Source organism: Sphaerodactylus townsendi, linkage group LG15, assembly GCF_021028975.2.
Source record: "Sphaerodactylus townsendi isolate TG3544 linkage group LG15, MPM_Stown_v2.3, whole genome shotgun sequence".
NCBI lineage: Eukaryota > Metazoa > Chordata > Lepidosauria > Squamata > Sphaerodactylidae > Sphaerodactylus > Sphaerodactylus townsendi.
This window is the reverse complement of record NC_059439.1, coordinates 15,827,445-15,849,473: the sequence shown is the minus strand read 5'-3', so window position 1 is coordinate 15,849,473 and position 22,029 is coordinate 15,827,445. Positions and strand designations below refer to the sequence as shown.

The 22,029-nt window shown below is 44.4% G+C and overlaps 1 protein-coding gene across 5 annotated transcripts in view; it reads left to right on the top strand.

The window, feature by feature from the left end:
• The first annotated feature begins 824 nt into the window (after positions 1 to 824).
• The window catches only part of LOC125444841 (speckle type BTB/POZ protein), a 57,007-nt gene continuing 35,802 nt past the window's right edge, over positions 825 to 22,029 (top strand). Inside the window, exon 1 of one of the 5 annotated variants that reach the window (XM_048517563.1) lies at positions 825 to 947. The gene's annotated coding sequence lies outside the window, so the exon portion shown is untranslated. Of the gene's footprint in view, positions 948 to 1,232; positions 1,464 to 1,514; positions 1,643 to 2,538; positions 2,654 to 22,029 lie in introns of those variants that run through there. The other 4 variants (XM_048517566.1, XM_048517561.1, XM_048517564.1 and 1 more) reach the window with 4 other exon arrangements.

Sequence of the window (22,029 nt, the reverse complement as noted above, 5' to 3'; positions counted from 1 at the left end):
AGTCTGCAGAACATTGTTTTCCATTTTAAGACTGCAATTGCAGATTTCGCCCCCACGTCTTGAAACAACTTATTCTTTTTTGGAGCAGAGGGTGGGGAGGACTGAAGAATTCTAGAGAACTCACACATTTCCACCCTTCTTTTGCAATGCAGTTTTGTAATGTTTTGAATGGCCTTCCTAAGTAGTATTGCAGACTTTTTATTTGGGGAATTTCTGTGGCTTTGCACAGGGTGGTCAGTTGAAGTACTGCAGTCAAAGCTCTGCTCCAGATGCAAGTTCGATCCCAAAGGAAGTCAGTTTCAGGTAGCCGGCTCAAGGCTGACTCAACCTTCCAAGGTCAGCCAGATTACCCAGTTTGCTAGGAGTAGGCAACTGCAAACTGGGTAGGCAACTGCAAACCATCCCGTCAGTCTGACTGTTAAATGTCATGATGCAACATCACCCCATGGATCAATAATGACCCAGTGTTTGCACAGTGATCTACTATTACCTTGCAACTATTTGCAATGTTCAAGAAGGGTCATTTGCAAACGCTTATATTTTATCGTTTTAATATCTCAGAATAATTTCTAGCTAAGTCTTCGATGCACCTTCCCTAATTCATTTTATTGTTTATAAGAATATGTAGTCAATGCACGGAAACAGATTTCCTGAGGAAGCCTAAATCCTCATCAGTGAACAAGGCAACCAACTCTCTTCCAGAGCATCCTCCATGACGCATGCGCACCTCCCGCTTATTTCCCCTCTATTCTAAATCCACGGCTCCGTTTTTCCCGCCTTTCCTACCCATCGCTGGGGACTTTTTATGACGCACGCGCAGTGCTTCCACCACCCTGGAGCGGAGGGTGCGTCTTTGCAACGTCACGGGAGAGTCCCGGATGTGTCAGGTCAGGGCGCTATGAGGAGACCACAAGGGGATGGCCGCGGCCACCGCATATCACTATCAGGTGAGGCGGGAGGGCTGAGGGATGTAGCCTGCCATTTCGCATGGGTAGAGGAAGACTCGTATAACTCCCGCGGGCGGCAAGCTGCGTAATAATGAGCCAGAAGGCCTGACGCAGGGAGAAGGGGCGGGGCAGAGGGAAGAACCTTAGGACGAGATACACGCTTATGATTGGTCTGCCCGTTTAGAGCTAGTGCGCAGGCGTTTTCATTCTAAGCCTTTTAGAGACTGCGCAGGCGCACTGCTTTGGAAACCGTGCGCAAGGGAGGGAGGAACAGGTGAAGTCCGGGGCACGCATGCGGTTCAAAAAAGTTTTCTTGCATTCTCGCCCTGTGCGGCTGCGCAGAGCCGACGGCAACAGTCACATCCTGCAGCTTCCTGGCTTTTTCCTCAACATCCCGCCCCTTTCCTGTGGCGCATGCGCATAATGTTGCTGCAGGGGCCTTGCGGAATAATGAGCCTTCGCATCTGCGCAAGGGGGAAAGGGACTGGAGGGAGACATGCTGCCAAATAGTGAGCCGTGAGTGGTGGGGCTGCTTGGGACAAGGGGGCAGGAGGAGGGGGCCAGGCATGACGGGGGAGTGGGGAGGGGCAGGGTTTTTGAATGATCTCCACCCAGTTCACCTGCCTGGGTACCCATCTTACACCTCTATCCCGCTAGAGAACAAAGTGGTAGAAGTTACTTATTGGAGCTAACAGGTAAGAATTACTCCGCTCCCCCTCCCAAGACTTCCTTCCTGGAAGATGATGAAGATGGGTGGGAGAAGTAGGCCTGTGGTCACTATGGTAACATTGACATGATGGAGTTTTGCCTTAAAAGCATAACCGAGGCTAACAGTCTGATGGACAGAGGCTTGAGTTTGGTTTGAAAGACATGGTGGGATGGCTGGGCACCTCTGGGGCTTAGAAATAAGGCTATGGCCTCTTTCTGTCATCTGTATACTCGCAATCACTGGTGTTTGTAATGGTACATAGCATAAAAGTCAGGGGAGTGGTAGTGGAATGCCTTGTCTTGGGAGTTGAATGTTTTTGGGTTTCTTTCAACCCCTGTGGTTCTAGCAAAGTGTGTTTTAATTTTGCAATATATATCCCTTTCAATTTACATTGGAATTCTTGAAGCATCTGAGATGGGTCTAGTTAGGAATTTCAAACAGTGTCTGTAAAGATTGTGATACAGAAACAATTCCCTGTTAAGAGAGACTTGAATGGAACTCACCAAGTCTGATTTTGAGAGAGAAGAAAAATGGAAGATGTCAGTTGCTCTGCTGTTTTCCCTGCCAGATATTTAGCAATGGTCCATGCTGATGGATTGATTCAATGTATGATGGGGCTATTGCATAGGAAGGAGGATTTTTCTTAGTTGCACCTTCACTGGCAGTGAAGCACTACAGTGATGGGAAAAGATGTATCTGCTATATAATTATTGAAGGCATAGGAGCCTCTTCTGCATAGAATGTGGTAATGTATATATCTTCAAATTCAGGAGGAGATCACTCTTGTCCCTGATACATCTGTGAATGTGTACTTCTAACTTATGGTCTGTTGTGTATATGCAGATAAACCATATAACTGTACTGTCTGGTGGAAGGACTGGAAAGAATAACTGAAAATGAGAGGAAAATGGAGTTGGCTCTGACAGTTAAGAGGCTTAATATGGCTTCTGAATCCTGCTCATTCCTGAAAGTTCAGATTTACAACAATCTAAAATTGGTAAAGTAATACACTTAACAGAATACTGCTAGAAGCCCGTCTCTTACTTACCAATGACCAGTTGTCTAAACAAAATTGTGTGTTAGTTCTGAAGTGTATTGAGACTTGAACTGAAATATGTATTATGAGTGGGGGAGAAGATCTTTTAGCAGAGTGAATCCATTCTGAGTACTCTTGTAGTTAGTGCTGTGGCATAGAACAATCATAATAACTATAGGGAAAGAGGTTAGTAATTCAGGGAACTCAGGTCAATTTTGTTAATAAATGTTTCAGAAAAAATATGTATTGGAAGTTGGTGGGCAAATGAGAAGATTATGAAGGAAGCATAGGAAAGATTGGAATGGAAATGGGATGATAGTGACCTAGTGTCATGTCATATCACCCTCTCACTTATTTTGCTGTGAGGAAACTTCTAAGTGACTCTCCACTGCATCCAGTAGGTACTAGTTAGAGCGCAGGTGTCAAACTCAGGCACTCCAGGTGTTCATGGACTATGATACCCATCAGCTCATGCCAGCAGGGGCTGCTTGGAAAAAGAGAGCAAATCATGTAGGGTAAACGTGGTAGTGACTGATTAAAAGCAGGCTTGTGAGTGGTTTTTCACTTGGTTACCTGTGGTGAGTGACCAGTAGGAAAGTTTCTGTCCCTTTTCTCCTCTAGCTTAAGCAGCTGGTCATCTATCAAGCAACCAGTTTTGAGGATGTAGGATTTTCTCCTGTTGGAATCTAAGGTGGATGCCAACAGGGATGCTGCACCCTGTGACTTTCAGCAGCTACTTTAGGTGTGCCAGAAGAGGTGGGTCACTTTTCGTGCATCGTGAGAGGAACCTGCAGATGGCATGCAAAGCAGATGCAATGGGAAAAGGGTTGACTTTCAGGGAGACTTTAAATTGGGGTGGAAAGCTTTCAAAATCAAAAATGATCTTGTACTTTTCTATGGATTTTTTTCCCCCATTTCAAAGGATTAGTTTCATAAACTACTCACAATAAGATGCCATTGCCAATACAGTATTAGACAAGTCTGGCCATTTGATAGTAGTAATGAATGGCTTTCAGATAATTATCCCTGGAAATTGTGTGACGGGTTTTGCTGGCATGTAAATGGATGGTGAGGGTGAAATGGCACATATATGTCATAATCCAAATTAAGAAATCAAGTAATGACTTCATGTGGCTGGGCATGCTGGTGTATTAAAAGTCAGGGCTATAATTCTCATTCTTGAGGCTTCTCTTACCATAGTGGAATATTCATATATATATATATTGAAGATTTATACGCCTGTTTTTATTCTAAGTCAGTGCTCAAGAAAGTCTCAACTGTCTGATATGGGACTAATAAGTAATGTTATGAAGAGTGATGGTGACACTCAGATGCTCCCGTGACCTCTGTGAATGAGAGTTGAATGGTGTTGAAATACATGAGTTGACGAAAGCATCCTCAGAATACCACACACCGTTTTTTCAGTCTGCTAAAATTAGCGTGTTGAGTTTTCAGTGCCTTTGTTCTTTTCCTTAAATATAAGTCCTCTCACGGAAGTATGGGCTATGCAGTAAAAATTAAAGACAAACTTTTCTCCAATAAATTAATTTCTACTTGAAGTTTTGAATTTATTAGTTTCTTTTAAGCCACACTTGGTCCGCCCTAACCAACAAAATATTTTAGTCCAAGTCTTAGTTGCTCTTTGTACATAAAGTGTAATCAAGTTGCTGCCGACGTTCAGCAACTCCAGTAGGGTTTTCAAGGCATGTGATTAAGCAGAGGTAGTTTGCTATTGGCTTCCTCAGTTAATTGCTATTGGAGCATAAACGTAATGCAGGATACACTTAAAGTTTGTTTACTAGATATATCAAAATAAACACGCTAAACTGGTCCTTGCATTCTTTGCTGAATAACTTTCTGGAAAAATTTTCAGTTCTGATATTTCTGGGAACACTGTATCATTGCTGATGGAACCAGATGCGCAAGACCAGTGGTATATGTCCAAACTCCTCGGGCAGCCCCATGCAGGGCTATGTCAGTATCTTTAGATGGCTGATAGTTGCATTTGTAATGGTCTACAAATGAGGCAATATTCAAGGCTTTTAATGCCAGTGTGTTGTAGTGATTAAGTCCAGGTACACTCTAATCTAGAAAACTGGGTTTGATTCCCCACTTGAGCTGTGGAGGCTTATCTGGTGAACTAGATTAGCTTGTGCACTCCAACACATGCCAGCTGGGCGACCTTGAGCTAGTCACAGTTCTTTGGCACTCTGTCAGCCCCCACCCCCCACCCCCCACTCACAGGGTGTTGTTGGAGGGGGAGGAAGAGAAAGAAGATTGTAAGCCCCCTTGAAAGGGGGGATATAAATCTAAACTCTTCGTCTCTTCTAAAAGGTTGTTGTGTTTCAGAACTATACTTTATACGCTTTTCTGTCATCTGCCTATCATTGTTGGAATAAACATAGTGTATGCCCTTAGATCACCATGCTCCAAGTCAGGCATGCCTGTATGTGCATTCTTGCTGTTAGAGTGGTGCTTAGTGCAGACAGAGGGTAGAACGGATCACACTTGCACAAATGCATTAGCAGAATGAGCTAATTAGAAAGTGTGTTGATTATTATAGCTTGATGTGAATGCAGCAAAATAAGATCCACCCACATGAGGCTGTAGCATTCTTGGCCTGTCCTCTGTTGTCTGGGTCAGATAATGTCTTCTTTCATGGCAGGTCAAATGCACAAGCTATCCTTTGACATATGACATGAGAGTACATGTGTGTGGGAGGGTAACTGGTACATATCTGATGGGCCACAGGTTGGCATTATAAGGTCCACCCTTTCTGCTACTCTCAGCTTCACTTGCAGGCATCTTTGGATTTCATTGATGGCATATGCTTCTGCTCCCTGGTTTTAAGCAACATTAGTTTACCATTCCACTGTTTAAATTATAACCAAATAGCTTTCTGTTTCCAGGTTTTCCTTTTTCCTTGGGGCCAGTTTGACCTGGGGATGCTGTAGGCCCTGGTGGTTCTCCCTCTGCTGCTTGGGGAGACCAGCGTGCACATTTGCTTTCACCTGACACAGCCAAATTTACTTCCATCCCAGCGTGGAGAACCGGGTTTGATTCCCCACTCCTCCACCTGAGTGGTAGAGGCTTATCTGGTGAACCAGATGTGTTTCCGCACTCCTACATTCCTGCTGGGTGACCTTGGGCCAGTCACAGTTCTCTCTGAACTCTCTCAGCCCCAGCTACCTCACCAGGTGTTTGTTGTGGGGAGAGGAAGGGAAAGGTGCTTCTAAGCCACCTTGAGTCTCCTTACAGGAGAGAAAGGTGCGTTGTAAATTCAAACTTTTTTTTTCTTCTTCCCGGACATGAGGCTTCACTTTAGGGAGGCTTGCCGCTTACTCATTCCTCTGGGTGACTGTTTCAAGGTTGGAAGTGCCTGACAACCGCAAGCCCCCCTAAGCAAGACACCGTACCCACTTTTCAGAAACATGTGGGCAGGTGCTGTATTGGGGAGCAGTGCTGGCATGTCACAGAGGCATTGACTATCAGTATCCTAGGGATGGCCCATGAGAAGAAGCTGTGTAACATTCAGTTTCCTTCTAAAACTAGGTGGGGAAACGTATAGGGGGAGTTTGAAATGCCTGGCTACGTCATTTTGTTTTGCAAGGGGAAATATTTTTGTTGGCTCAGCCCTCTTATTGCCTTGAAGTTAAACAGGATAGCTTTATTGTTCTCCCAGATCTGAATTTTTACATGTAGGTTGATAGATGGAAAGAGACTCAAAGGATGGGGAGATGTATGGTAGAAATAATCTGGATGCTGAGTTTGTGGTCTCATTAGCTGGTTAATTGTTCACTCATAATACCACCAATGAATTGTATGTTTGAGGATATGATGTGAAATTGAGCACCATGTGGCTGGCCCTCTGTGGAATGTTTATGGGTCCCTGAGGTGGTTCTTGGAATGTTGGCACTCAGAGTTTTCAGCTAAGTTTTAAAAGATGTTATACTGCTGGATGTAACTTCTGGAAGTACAAAGGTGACAAACGTTTAAGGGTGAGAAAAGTGGAGGCCAATTCAGAAAGAAGTCTGAAGTGTTCTTTTTAACTCTGAATTTTCCCATCCTGAGTTCTTCCACCTCGCATTCCTCCGAGCTGTCTGTACTTTGAGTATAACAATTCCGATAAGAGGAATTCTAAAACGTTGCATAATCTTGTCCTTCTGAATTTAAGAACATAAGAAAGAGACCTACTGGATCAGACCAGTGTTTTGCCTAATCCAGCATTCTGTTTCACACAGCTGCCCAACTGTTGTCCTGGAAGGACACATAACTCACAAGTTGTTCTGTGTTGGTCCTGCACTAGAGCTTCACTGGCTTTTCCTTCCTTGTTCTTTATTTCCTACCGAGCACCAGTAGCCCTGGAAGTTCACGCTTTTCTGCTGCTGTGCTCTCTTAATTCTTGTCTCTGTTCGCATATAGACTGAAATGGGCGGTCAGGGACTCAAATTCCACACAACGAGCCTGACTGTATATAACTCCTGCTTTGAGAAGGCCTAAACTTTGAATAGGTTTTAGAAAGCTGGCTGAAGGAGCAGCAGTGGCGTAGGAGGTTAAGAGCTCATGTATCTAATCTGGAGGAACCGGGTTTGATTCCCAGCTCTGCCGCCTGAGCTGTGGAGGCTTATCTGGGGAATTCAGATTAGCTTGTGCACTCCCACACACACCAGCTGGGTGACCTTGGGCTAGTCACAGTTCTTCGGAGCTCTCTCAGCTCCACCTACCTCACAGGGTGTTTGTTGTGAGGGGGGAAGGGCAAGGAGATTGTAAGCCCCTTTGAGTCTCCTGCAGGAGAGAAACGGGGGATATAAATCCAAACTCTCTTCTTCTGAGGTTTGTAAAATGAGTACCCGGCTGGCTGGGGGGAAAGTGTAGACGACTAGGAAGGCAGTGACAAACCACCCCACAAACACTGTCTAGTCAGTGTGATTTGACATCATCCCATGGGTCAGTAATGAGCTAGTATTTGCACATAGGAATGGTTATATAGCTCTGTTCCAGTGACATGCAAATCTGCAAACCACCGTTTGGAGAGAGGGTGGGAAGTGTAGAAGAATGCTGCTGAAGGCAAGAGTCAGGTGAACATCAACCTGTTTTGTCAAGAGCAGTGTTCATAATAATAATTGTCATTCATTTAGCTTCTTTAGAGTGTTGTAGGCACTTCATATACATCTATAATCCTTAGCCGCACCCCTAGGGCTTTCGTGTTTTATCATGTCCATATGATGCATAGTCACGGAGGATAGACTGAGGATACATAATGTAATGGAGGAAAAGTGAAGCAGTGTTCAGCTTTAGACGGGCCTGCATGGGACCATGCCTGGGAGCCCGAGATAAGTTTCTTGAAATAGTATCAAAGTCAGGCATTAATAAATTGCATGCAAGCTATTGGGCCTTGACCCACTTTCCCTGGGTTTGGGAGCCACTCTAAAAACGTGGGAGCCACGTGTATCAGCCTTCTATATTTTGATAACCGTACTTTCTAATTATTACTATCACAAAACCTACACTCTTCACTGTTGCTTGTAATTTTTAAAAAGCTATACAAAGAGTTTTGTAGCTAAATCATTAGCCAGCGTGGTGTGGTGGTTAAGAGCAGGCGGATTCTAATCGGGAGAGCCGGGTTTGATTCCCCACTCCTCCACCTGAGTGGCAGAGCCTTATCTGGTGAACCAGATGTGTTTCCGCACGCCTACTGGGTGATCTTGGGCTAGTCACAGTTCTTTGGAACTCCCTTAGCCCCACTTACCTCACCAGGTGTTTGTTGTGGGGAGAGGAAGGGAAAGGAGCTTGTAAGCCACATTGAGTCTTCTTACAGGAGAGAAAGGTGGGATATAAATCCAAACTCTTCTATAATTCTTTAAAACTAGTGCTCAGTGCAGATGAAGTTGGAAGCCCCTGTGGTAAATGTACTTCTCTGTATTTGTAATCTCTAACTTTTTAAATTAAAGGACTTTTAGGTACGAATAAACTTTAAATCCACGAAAGGTTTTGTAGTGTATATTAAATATGTGGTCACCCTGGTTGTCATCTCAACAAAAAGCTAACGTCTGTCCCTCACATGAATAAGCTTTGTACGTCTACTGAGAATCACCAAGAATCTCTCAAAATAAATGATGAGAATACTAGGTGTCATGATCAAAATTCTGGGCTCCATGGCACCCTGGTATCTGGGATTTGTTGAACCCTTCTCTAGAACTAAAATGTCCTTGCTAAGGAAAGCTAATACTTTGGGGGTACCAGAAGGTCCATGCAAAGATCCGGTTATGCAAGTAGGAATGGGTTGAGTGTCTTTGTTTATTTGTAGGTTTTGTTGAGTAAATCCAATATTTTCTGGGTTTTGGAAACTTCTGGTGAACTCTCTGTGGCAGTTACTTGCCCCGTGGAAAATATTTATTTTTTGATCTTGATTTTGCATGCTGCATTTGTCCAGTAACATGGCAAGCCTGGACAGAAATCCATTGGAGTGGTCAAAGCAGAAGCTTTTCACAGAACAAGACAAAAACATCCTGGTGTTCTAGCAGTGACATCTGTCTCAACTCATACTTGTTTCATCCTGGGTAGAAAGCTGTTTGCAAAGCGTGTATGCTGAATTTCTGTTCTCCTTTTGTTCTGTATTTAGGTACTTCCAGCATGAAAGAGTTTCCACAAGTTTGGTTTCAGCAGTTTCCAATTTAGTGTGGCGAGAGTCCAGCATGTACTACTTGATTGTTTGGGTGCATGGCTCGCCCTGTTCTAAGGGCTGAACTAGTTGCTGCAATATTGCAAAATATAAAATGAGTTTTGTGCTCTGAAAGCTCGCTTTCTACACTAGAGCCAAGTTCCCCAAGCTCTTGGCAATGATTCTACTGTAAATAACTGTCTCATGTCTTAAGTTGGCCCTCCCCAGTTACATTCCTTCCTGCCGCAATGTAGAAAGTGATAAAAGCCGATTTAGTTATCGCTTAATTGTACTGATAATCCACAATGAGAGCTATGATAATATTTCTTTCTTGGGAAGCCAAAGTGGATAGTCCCTTGGTAAGTACCAGTTAGCAGTCAGCCGGAACAAATGCACTTTAATTTAGATTAACTTATTCAACTGCCAGGGCTTAAATGCAGGTAATGGCACTTAAAATAAAACCCAGACATAAAATAAAGTCACCTCTCATCCAGCCAGCTGTTTTCTCCTTGCTGGCCTTTCTTTCCACTGTATTTGCTTTTCCTCCAATCACTTTCGAATTCTCTCAATTTCAACTTTCACTGGGATAAAATACATCCACTGGAAACATCAACCTGCAAATAAAATAACCAACATCATAAATAAAAACTGTTGAAGAGATAGAAAAAGTGCAGAGAAGGGCAACGAGGATGATTGAGGGATTGGAGCACTCTCCTTATGAGGAGAGGCTGCAGTGTTTGGGACTCTTTAGTTTGGAGAGGAGACCTGAGCGGGGATATGATTGAAGTCTATAAAATTATGCATGGGGTAGAAAAACATTTCTTCATGCAACACATGATCAGTGTTTGGAATATGCTGCCACAGGAGGTGGTGATGGCCACTAACCTGGATAGCTTTCAAAGGGGCTTGGACAGATTTATGAAGGATAAGTCGATCTATGGCTACCAATCTTGATCCTCCTTGATCTGAGACTGCAAATGCCTTAGGGGACCAGGTGCTTGGGAGCAGCAGCAGCAGAAGGCCATTGCTTTCACAGTCTGCATGTGAGCTCCCAAAAGCATCTGGTGGGCCACTTTGAGTAGCAGAGGACTGGACTAGATGGACTGTGGTGTGATCCAGCAGGCTCTTTCTCATGTTCTTACGCTAATGCCCAATACTGTTTGTTTGTTTATTATTTCATTTCAATCTGGCCCTTCTCCCCATGGAGATCCAAAGCAGCTACCATTTGCTCTCTCTTACATTTTATCCTGGCAACAACTCTGTGAGGTAGGTTAGGCTAAGATCTCCCAGAGAGTTTCTGTGGTCAAATGGAGATTCACAACTGATTCACAAATGTGCCATTTCAGTCCCTTCACCACACTGGCTCTCAATATAATAGAAAGAGTTGCATCACAAGAAGGACTCCACAAATAATAATGCCCTCTTGAAAACAATAATGCCCCGAAGTTGCCCAATAAGTTGCCCAATAAGAAACCATCTCAGTCTGTCTTCTTACAGAGTCCCAAATGCCTTCCTGCACAAAAAATACCTTCCTTGCCTTGAATGCAGTGTGAATGCAGCTGTTGAAAATGCTTGCAAAGGAACAGCAGTGGATTGCACCTTACTTTGTGGGTGTGAAAGGGTGGTATAGAAAGTCAGCATTATTGAGCGGAGCTGCAACCCTGGTGCCTTATGGGAGAGGAAGTCCTTTGGATCCAGGGAGTTCAGGCCAGGATGTACTTTAAAGATAAGCCCCACTTTAAATCAGACCCAGAAACAAATTGGTAATTAATCCCATGATTGCAAAATGGGGTTCATATGCTCCTGGGGACTAGTTTTTCTGTTGCATTGTTGTACCAACTGAAATTGATCTTGTCTATCTTCTAAGGAGCTTGGGATGCTATATTCTTAAGTCTTCCTGCCTCCTCCAGGAGCAGCAGTGGTGAAGTGGTTAAGAGCAAGTGTGCTCTAATCTGGAGAACTGGGTTTGATTCCCCGCTCTGCCGCTTGAGCTGTGGAGGCTTATCTGGGGAAGTAGATTAGCTTGTGCGCTCCAGCACACGCCAGCTGGGTGACTTTGGGCTAGTCACAGTTTGTTGGCACTCTCTCAGCCCCACCTACCTCACAGGATGTTTGTTTGGGGGGGGGGGAGGGAAAGGAGAGTCTCCTAGAAGAGAGAAAGGGGGGTTATAAATCCAAACTCTTCTTGTCCTCGCAACCATTCTGTGAGGTAGCTCAGTTCAGCAAGCTCCATGACTGAGAGGAGATTTGACCCCAGATTTAATCAATCCTAGTCTGGCACGCTAACCACTGTCCTGTGTAGTCTGTGTGTGTGCCCTGCACCCTCGTCGTTCTTCTTCCCATAGTTCTTCATGTGCTTGCAAAGCTTCTGCCATTTCCTTCTTTCAGTCTTCTGTTTCCTTCCCCTTCATCCACTTCTGTAGCAAAATCTTTTTCAACAAGTTGAGCCTTGCCTTAATTTGCTCTCTCCGTTGCCCTCCTGAATCTCCTCCCTTGCCACACTCTTTATCTGTCTGATTTCTCCTTTCCGCCTCTGCCTTGTCTAATATAATAGATTGTAAGCTCTTTTGTCGAGGACTGTGTTCCATATACTACTGAGCCACTAGAGTCTGAATAAGTGTGTAGTAGTAGTAATGGGTTATAGCTTCTCTGCATTCACTACAGATAGACAAGTGGCAGTTCTTCCCCTATTCATTTTGTAGGATGCGGACGGCGTGCAAATTATCTCCTTCCACCACCTTTTTCTTCTACCCCTTCCCTTATAGGCGGGACCCGTGTTTTGTCTTTGTTTACTTACAGCATCTGCCACCACAGTTGTAGATCAAACTTTATGTAGATCTGAGAGGCAAGTTCACCATTCAAAATGAGTTTTAATAACAATAACCTTTATTAGGCATTGAGAGAATAAAAGAAAGAAAACAAGCATTGGCAGGTCAGATTATTCTATGCATGGAAAACCATTGCAGAATAAATTGTTCTAAAATATCTGTTAGAAGTTTGGCTACAGAGGTTACAATCAAAGGAGAAGAGTTGTGTAATAAAAATATGACCTTCCCAACTGCTGTATATTCATTGAACTTTACAGGGAACAAAGGAAAGAGCCTACTCCTGGGCCCCATGTTTAGAGCATTAGAGCTGGCCTGAGCCCTTTTGGGGGGATGGGCGGCCTAGAAATCTAAAATAAATAAATAAATTAAAAAATACCCATCAGGCTACATGCCTGACAGCGTCCTGCACCTTCAAACTTGGGAGTACTTAAAGGGCTTGCAAAGAATATCAACTTTTGATGGCTGCATTGCCAACCTGTGCCTTTATTCATGGCAGAACAAAGGTTTGAATCCAAAATAGGTTAAGAGTTTGTGCCTTCCCGCTGCGTACCTTTCTCATATCGTTCCTCAGGGTCCTCTTATTCCCGAGAACCGGCATTTCATGGAGATCGGTGGGCTGCAGAAGGAAAGGAGAGGCAGGAAAGGCCCGTCCTGCCATTGGACAGTCTAGGGCTCATTCCGCACATGCAGAATAATGCACTTTCAAACTGCTTTCAGTGCTCTTTGAAGCTGTGCAGAATACCAAAATCCACTTGCAAACAGTTGTGAAAGTGGTTTGAAAACGCATTATTCTGCGTGTGCGGAAGGGACCTAGGCTGGATCCAACCCATGTTGCAGTTGGCAAAGCAGCCAGTGAGCGGAGTGGAGGGCGTTCTTTCATTCACTGCTTTTGCAACTCGTCTCTGCCCTCAGCTGTCCAGACCTCTTTTCTCCAGTCAGCATTCCAGGAAATGGGTGTCAGCAGAAAACAAATTTCTGAATCTGGAAGTTCTCTTTCTTCATTTGCTTGGCTAAATTGCATAATCTGCCCTTTGATGTAAATGTCAGCAAGTAACTTGCTGGAAGAATACTCGGGCGAGGGAGCGTGGGGTGGCTAAAGTCGCCATCAGTTATCATAGGGAATTGTTGAACTGTGAATTTAAATTGTTATTGGGTTGTTTTTACTGTTATTTATTATTATTATTATTATTACACCGCCCTGAGCCCTTCGAGGGAGGGCGGTCTAAAAATGGAAACAAATAAATAAAGCAAGCAAGCCCCATTTTCTGCTCCTGTAAATGGCCAAGGCGTGTTGCTCTAGACACTCTACATCCTCCTTTCTTTCATACTTGGCAAGAAATACACGATGTAGCTTCTTGTGGAATGAAAGTTTCTGACTTGCTGCAACTTTCACCCCCCCCCCCCCCGCACCCTGCCTCCTGTGGTTCAGTGGATCTGTGGGAACAGTGTGGGCTGAACTCAGTTTGCTTGTGAGAGGGTGGAATTGGTGAAAATTACTGCTTCCTTTTCCGCTGATGGAAGTGTCTTCTATCAGCGAAAAACATACTTAAGATCCAAACATGTATTGCTAGAAAAACGTATATATATTGAAAAACAGTACAAAAAAGTAACTTGTCTAAAAGTAGTGTTTCCAGAGAGACTGACAACTTTTGAAGGGGCAGCACTGAATCACAGCCAGCTTGAAGGATCCATGTGCTGCTGTTGAGGTAACTGTTTTATAACCTCACACGTTTCCCCCAGACCTGTAACCTCAGTAACTTAACTCCAGTGACTGAGCGTATTACCATTGAAAAGCTAGAAACAAAAGGCATTGCCCCATTTTCTTTTAGCTGTGACCCAACAGCTGTCGGGACGCGGGCGTGAACCTGCAGTTCTCTACATATCACGGCCTGCTGTTTTATTAAACGAGGAGCGGCAGAGTTCTTTGTATGCAGAGTTCCTGCCAAGCTCTGTCTTGGGGCCTGTGTTTAATTAAGGACTTCATAACCACTTTGGTGCCAGAGCGATGCATCGCTCATGACAACGGAGCATTTGTTTCTTGTGCACCGTTGATTGTCATCTCCTGGTGGGCTGGAGCTTGTCCTGCTATGCATCTTCAAATTGTCTCCTCCCCTCTCTGGGTTCTATTTGTTTGGGGTTTTTTTGCTTTATAATACTGGAATCTTTTCTCTTTAAATATGGTCTGGAAGTAATTGTGGGGTGTTTTTCTAAAGGATCCATATCTAATGGTGAATATTAAATGTAGCAGCATTGTGGAAATTGACGTTATCCTTATGAAGATCGGTCGGCTTATGAGAAGCATACTTTTTTTTCATGAGATGTTCTGTGTCATCAGAGAGGTGAAAAAAGCATGTTTAGATATTTGAAGGGGTGTCATGTTGGTGAGGGAGCAAGCTTGTTTTCTGCAGCTCCAGAGACTAGGACCAGGAGTCATGGGTTCAAGGGGAAGGAAAAGAGATTCCACCTAAACAGCAGGAAAAACAGTGTGCAACGAAAAGGATCAGGGAAAATGCATGAAATATAGAATTATGACATTGCACACCAGTGCTGCATGAATATCATTCAAATGTATTTTTAACTGTACTCACAAGTAACCATGCATAAACATATATAAATCCAGTTCCCCCCTCTGACATGTTGCTGGAGGGAGATAGTGAATGCTGAGGACCATCATGGTGTGTGTGTGCGGGAGGGGAGGAGGTTTAGTAGTAATGGGGAAGGGCGAGGAGACTTGCCAATTCAGCCTGGGTCCAACGCAACAGGGAGCTGGAGATGTTTAGTTTGGTGAAGAGAAGATTAAGAGGTGACGTAATCACCATGTTTAGATATTTGAAGGGATGTCATGTTGGCGAGGGAGCAAGCTTGTTTTCTGCTGCTCCAGACTAGGACCAGGAGTAATGGGTTCAAGGTGAAGAGATTCCACCTAAACATCAGAAAAAACTTCCTGACAACAAGGGCTGTTCAACAGTGGAATGCACTGCCTCGGAGCATGGAGGAGTCTCCTCCTTTGGAGATTTTTAAAGAGGGGCTAGATGTCCATCTGTGGGGAGTGCTTTGATTGCGTGTTCCTGCGTTTCAGGGGGTTGGCCTTGATGGCCCTGGGGGTCTCTTCCAACTCTATGATTGTTTGATTTTAAAATATACACACCTTTCGTCCAAGCATCTCAAGGCCCCATTTCTAATAATCAGTGTTAAAAAGCCTCAAATTCTGAATGCAATTTAGGAAGGATGTTGGCTGACCGCTGTTGCCTTCCACGTGTTAGTTTTGTTTCTCCCCCCCCCCCCTTCATGACTAACGTTGCTTTCACTATCCCCTCTCTTTAAGTATGGCAGACTGCACAAGTATGAACTAACCACCAGTGCTCCATAGCAGTGAAAACATGAGACCCAGTGTGGTGTAGTGGTTTAGAGCGGCAGACTCTGCTCTGGAGAATCAGGTTCGATGGCCCACTCCTCCGCATGAAATCTGCAGGGCGACCTTGAGCTATATACTGTTCAGCGTTAAGAATGAATTGTGGTCTGCATTCTCCAGCGGAAGTGGGAAACAAAATGGGAGACTCAACTTTACAAACCAGCAAGTCTTGCTAATAGCCATCTGGGGCAATATAAATGATCTTTTTTCCAAAATTCTGTGTTTGATACTGCAGGCAATAATGATTTTGACGAAAGCAGCGCTTAAATGCAATTCTCAAAAGCTGAAAGAGAATCGGGGAAGGGTTTGGCAGGCACTAGGACCTGGGGGAGCGTTCCTCCACAGCAAAGGTCCAGAAAGATGTGGTGGTTTGATACACATATCTCCTTGGATCTTTCTGTTGAACAAAGTATAGTCACAGTTCTCTTACAACTCTCTCAGCCCCATCTACCTCACAGGGCATCTGTTGTGGGAAGGGGACGCGATTGTAAGCTGCTTTGAAGGAGGAGGAGGTGGAGCTTGGATTTATACCCCACCTTTCTATCCTCTAAGGAAGGTGGCTTACAACTCCTTTCCCTTTCTCTCCCCACAATGGACATTTTGTGAGGTAGGTGGGACTGAGAGAGTTCTGAGAGAACTGTGACTAGCCCAAGGTCACCCAGCAGGAATGTAGGAGTGCGGAAACACATCTGGTTCACCAGATAAGCCTCCCCCACTCAGGTGGAGGAGTGGGGAATCGAACCCAATTCTCCAGATCAGAATCCACCTGCTCTTAACCACTGCTCCACGCTGGCTCTCCTTAGAAATAGAGAAAAGCAGGTTATAAAAACCAACCGTCCTTCTGCTGGATTCTGTGGTAGTTACTTTCATAGAGAGAGGCAAGGATATATCTAGGTATTGTTTTACTTACATGCATGCATACACACTTCTGTGTTTTAGTGGAGGTGTTTGTGTGTTCTTCTAAGGTGGCAGGAGCTTTCTGCTGAAGGGCATGACTTAGGTAATGTTAAAAGAAAGCATTAGCAGCAATTTTCCCTTCTGGCCTGGTGAATAACCCTTCTTACGAATGGCCCGGTGGTCTTTCCAGCCTGTTGTTTTCCTCTGCCTTCTTTTTCCAGTTTGATGCACAGACTCCTTACCCTTTTTTATCTGGGCACCTCATTCCCCTAATTACATGCTGAGCCTCTTCCTTCTGCTTTACTCGTTCTATTGTCTGTTTCCCATTAGTGCCTTTGCACCTTCTCATTATCCATAAACTACGCCGTCTCTCATTTCTTTCCCCCTCCAAGTCCACTAATACCTATTCTATTTTCCTAGGGGTTTCATATGAAGGGTAGTTTCTTTGTCTTTAGAATAGGCACATCACAAATCCTCTTCTCTCTGAGTGACTTTGGCCCGGCCATCCGTATGGACCAGCTACCGGAGGTTTGCTTAGATATTTTGTTCGTATTTCAGAAGCTTGGTCCCTCAGAGGAGATTTAAACTGGAAATAGTACCTAATCAATTAAAGTTATGTTCCAGATGGTAATGGTTTCTGCTGACTTCTTCTCCGCTGTTTGAGTTATAAGGTTTGCCATATCTTGGGGGGGGGGGGGGGAGGCTTCTGTTGGGATACAGAATGATGTATTCGTAGCCAAGATGCAGGGGTGGTCATAGAGAAGGCATGTAAAAATTATGAGGAATGAATCGCCTTGTGGTGACCGTTACACATCGAAAACGAGTGGAAAGCAAATCTATTCAAGCTTGAATTATGGCAAGCAACCAGGGCGAAGGAAATTGCACAGCCAGCTGCTAATTATCCCTTTAGCAATGTTTGGGGTACATCTAGTCATATTGAGAGGCATTGACTCTACCAGCTTGACATTGCAGTGAGATGTTGTGGAAGGTAAGCGAAGGTACACAGACTTTGGCTTAGTGTCATGCAGTGGCTTTACCATCAGCACCTGTGGCCACTTTGGCATCTGGGGAGAAGATCCAAATAGATCCATATATTTAGACAACTTGAGACATCTGTTTTGAGAACTTGCTTTCCTCCTTCCTAGTGTGTGCATGATAGAGCCAGAGGGGAGATATCTGTTTGTCCAATCCATCCACTGAAGAAGAAGAGTTTGGATTTATACCCCACCTTTCTCTCCTGTAAGGAGACTCAAGGGGACTTACAAGCTCCTTTTCCCTTTCTCTCCCCACAATAGACATTTTGTGAGGTAGGTGGGACTGAGAGAGTTCTGAGAGAATTGAGACTAGCCCAAGGTCCCCCAGCAGGAACGTAGGAGGGCGGAAACGCATCTGGTTCACCAGATAACCCTCTGCCACTCAGGCGGAGGAATGGGGAATCAAATCCGGCTCTCCAGATTAGAATCCACCTGCTCTTAACCACTACACCACGCTGGAAGGATTTTGTAAGCCACTTTGAGAATCTTTACAGTAGAGTAAAGCTGGGTATAAAATCCTATTTTTTTTCTGGTTCTGGGTTTCAGAAAGGCCACTTGACATGGTACAGGTTTTTATAGCTGTGGCTGTTGGAATGAGTCTTTTCTCCTCTGAAGGACTGGAGACTGAAGGACTCTTTAGTGCGGTAGTCTGGTGGCTCTGGAAAGAGCTTCTGGAAAAATTTCAGCACCTCTTTGTTGACATTCAGGAAACAATGTAAGGCCCATCTGTTCAGGCAGGCCTTAAAGATATGAGCCATAGTAGCACATCAGCGGTGTCTGCATTAATGGAATTACATTTCTGATTTTAGTTACGCTTGCAGGCAGTCTCGAATGGTTAAAGGGGAAGGATAAATCTTCTTAAATGAATTGGAATCCGCACTTGAAAGAACATGCCGTTGCTTGTGAGAAATGAGACTGTTTTCGCCCCATATCATCCAGATTGACAACCAATCCCTGAGAGTGATTCAGCGGAGTGTGTATTGTCAAAGACTTAGTTTAAGCAAAATGGAAAGTTTCTATTGGTCCAAAGCAAAACCCAAAAACAAAAGCTATGTAATACCATTGTGGCAGGGGTGGGGGAGTCAAAACAGCGCAAAACTGTGCAAGCTTTCAGGATCAGTAGAACTCTTCATCAGGATGTTAAAGGGGAAGGAGGTGTCTCAGGTCAAGATTTTGTCTTGTCAGCCTTTTACACGGGATGATACTGAGAACAGGGCGCTTCAAGTATGGCCTAACATTCTTTTTCCTGGTTTTTAACATTCAATCTAATCTACATAGCAAACGTGTAGATAAAATTGCCTTCTCAAGCAGTTAAAAGGAAGTAGAGCCAGTGTGGTGTAGCGGTTAAGAGCAGGTGGATTCTAATCTGGATAACCGGCGTTGATTCCCAGTTTAGTTACGGGAATCAGAACCAGATGTGTTTCCGCAGTCCTGCATTCTTGCTGGGTGACCTTGGGCTACTCACAGTTTGTTGAGAACTCTCTCAGCCCCACCTGTCTCACAAGGTGTCTGTTGTGGGGAGAGAAAGGGAAAGGAGCTTGTAAGCCACCTTGAGCCTCCTTACAGGAGAGAGAGATGGGGTATAAATCCAAACTTTTCTTCTTCTCCTTAGCCATGCTGACAGAGGCGTAGCGTGGCAAAATGGTGCCCCCACACCTCATGGTAACTATGCATCCCCTTCCCACGCCCCGTGCTGGCTGCGCACCCCCTTCTGGGCGCCCCCACACCTCACGCCCAGTGGTGGCTATGCCTTCCCCTGAGGCCACTTATCAGAAGTGTGGGGGTGATTTTCCAACCCCCCCACGTGACTCACCAGGAGCGCCTGGGGCATTTGTCCCCAGATGTCCCCATTATAGCTAAGTGACTGCGTGCTGACAGTATGCTCTCTGGGCACAACCAGAGAGCACCGGATGGAACTTGGGGAAATGCCAGGGTCGAGGGCAGGCATTTGATGGGCAGTTAGCCTTAAATGTTCATGTCCCAGTAACAACAGAAGACCAGGCAGCAAGGTGGCCTGTTCACCTGGAGAGCCGCAGGAGTTAGCAAGGAGATGCCCAGGTCCCCTGTGCAAAGCCACCGCACCTTACCTTCTGTCCGAATTCTGCTTTCTCTGTCAGATATAAACCAACAACAGCCTTTGTCCCGGGAGACAGCTGAAGTCGACTCGCAGTCTAACACTGAGTAATCTACACTTTGGCGCACAACTGTTCACAACCGCCAGGCTTGTTTTCTGAGCAATTAAAGCAAAGTGCCCTCCGCGAAAGCCTGAAGAGGACAGCTCAGTGGGTGCAGTTGCCCTTCTGATTGGGTCTTAGCCTTAAAGCTCCTGCCTCGCGGGTGTCTGTCTTAACGTGAAGAGCTCTCACAGTAAGACCCGTCTCATCAGCACAGGGGGAAGGAGGAACATTTAAAAAGTCAATTATGCTGGGTCTAGAACGGCCTGGAATCTAGTTCTGTCTTATTTTCCTTTCCTGTTCTGTGATGATCCTTCACAGCACCGTTCTCTGAGGCACAATCATGCCCCCCCCCACCCCCCACCTCCCTTTTAGCGAAATGGGAAGGGGGAGATCCTCTGCACATCAATCATAAGAGGGATGCAAGGCTTCAATGGTTAAGTTGACCAACTGTGAATCGAGGACCGAATCGAGGATTCCGGGAGAACTGGGAAATGTATTTTTTATATTACTCCTAAAAATAAGATCAAGGAGGGAGATTTAATTTTATACGCGTGACGAATATTATGGTTTTTTTAAAAGTGGGGGGAAATTGTGTGAATGTGTAAAAAGATTAAAATTTGATTTTATGACATGCTGCTTGCAAGAACTGTGACTCAAAACTAATGATAATGACCATGTATTGCTCATTCTGTATCGATGTCTTTGATTAGTAGAATTCGCTTGAGATTTCGTGGAACGTTGTTGATATAAATATATTAGCTCTCTAGTTCTTAGAATCATACGATGGAAAAGGTCATCTGTTTCTTTGACTGTCCCATTTTTTGTTTTTGCTTCTCTTTTATTTTCTGTTATTAATGAAAAAATTAAAAAGGACAGATGCTGGGGTAGGGTATGCGTATGAAGGAGCTGTGTACTGACTGAGACGTAGCCTTGGTCCACAAACTTCAGGATTATTTACTATGATGGGCAGAGACTGTGCAGGGCTGTATACCAGTCTGGTATACAGAATGTTTCACTCACTCTTTCAGTCCTCCTTTTACATCCAGTGTCATCTAACAGTTATTTTCTGTGCTAGTTCCAAGCTTCTGATATACTGAACAAGAATTAAGCTTTTATACTCAATGCATATGACCATAGGCCATTGCAATATAAAAACAGAATGTGTGTGTGTATCTGCATACATAGAAAGGGGAAGAATTGCCTGTGAAACATATATTTTCATATATATAGCCACTAAACTCTTAGAGAAAAAAATATATTTGTCAAAAAAACTTCATAACAAACGTGTGATAAAATTGCTTTCCCAAGCAGTTAAAAGGAAGTCGAGCCAGCGCGGTATAGTGGTTAAGAGCTGGTGGAGTCTAATCGGGAGAACTGGGTTTGATTCCCTACTCCTCCACCTGAGTGGCAGAGGCTTATCTGGTGAACCAGATGTGTTTCTGCACTCCTACATTCCTGCTGGGTGACCTTGGGCTAGTCACAGTTCTTAAGCGCTCTCTCAGTCCCACCTACCTCACAAGGTGTCTGTTGTGGGGAGAGGAAGGGAAAGGAGCTTGTCAGCCACGTTGAGTCTCCTTACAGGAGAGAAAGGTGGGGTACAAATCCAAACTCTTCTTCTTCTGCCTTCTTTACTTGCATATCTAGCCCTAATATTTTTTTTCTTTGCAATAAGAGCAGAGAGTGATACTTCATGTCTAATGTGAGGGTCAGTGTCCAATAGAAGCCATCCTATTTTCTCTAAGTCTGTATAACCATTGCAGTCGGTTAATACCTTATCCAGGAATTTAGATCTAGGTTCTATATAGAGAGTACAATACAAGACATGGTGGGTTAATTGCTCAGGGGACAACTCTCCATGAGTGCAGAAGCACAGGGCTACTGGGCTATGAGTGTAGCAATAGTCTGAAAATGAAGGGCTGTGTAGGCCATTCTACAATTGGATGCAGTAATATTGGTCAGTTATAGGACTCTGTTAGGGTCTTTTTGCATCAGGTTGTACCAAGGTGAAAATTTAGATTGAGATATTAGTCTGTCTTCGGACGCATCACAAGTACTAAAAACCAGAAATAGGAAGTTTCAGTTTACCGTCGGATAGGGAATACCGAGAAGGAATATTATTAAGATAGATCTCTAGCTTGTTGTTTCTTAACATAGCTTCAATAGCTATGGTGGCTAAAGGGGCAAAGGAGGGCAAAGGAAACCCGAATTCTAGTCACCACTCATCCAGGAAGTTCCTTAGGTTACCTTGAGTCAGTTGCTATTTCCAGCCTAGGCCTACCTCACAGGGTTACTGTGAGTCAGATGAGAACCCATTTACCTTGTCCTGAG